Raw genomic sequence first — 359 nt, forward strand, 5'->3', positions numbered from 1 at the left:
GGTGCATCATCGTCTGCAGGATCCTGCGAACGAACACTCGAGAGCGAGTGTAAAGAGCATGGAGCGCGACCGTACCTACGGGCAGTGGCAGCAGCAGTGGGACGCGAATGCTGCCAGAGAGGACGCCAGTCGGTTCACTCGGTGGACGTATCGAGTGATACCTGACGTGAGGACATGGCAGTCACGGAAACACGGAGACGTGACGTTCCAGTTGGCGCAGGTTTTGTCCGGTCACGGTTTTTTCCGTGACTACCTGTGCCGGATGGGCTTCACGTCGTCCCCGGACTGCCCCAGATGTCCTGGCGTCGCTGAGACGGCGGAACACTCCGTTTTCAGCTGCCCCAGGTTCGCCACTGAAC

The sequence above is a fragment of the Anopheles maculipalpis genome (assembly GCF_943734695.1).
Source record: "Anopheles maculipalpis chromosome X unlocalized genomic scaffold, idAnoMacuDA_375_x X_unloc_143, whole genome shotgun sequence".
Lineage (NCBI taxonomy): Eukaryota > Metazoa > Arthropoda > Insecta > Diptera > Culicidae > Anopheles > Anopheles maculipalpis.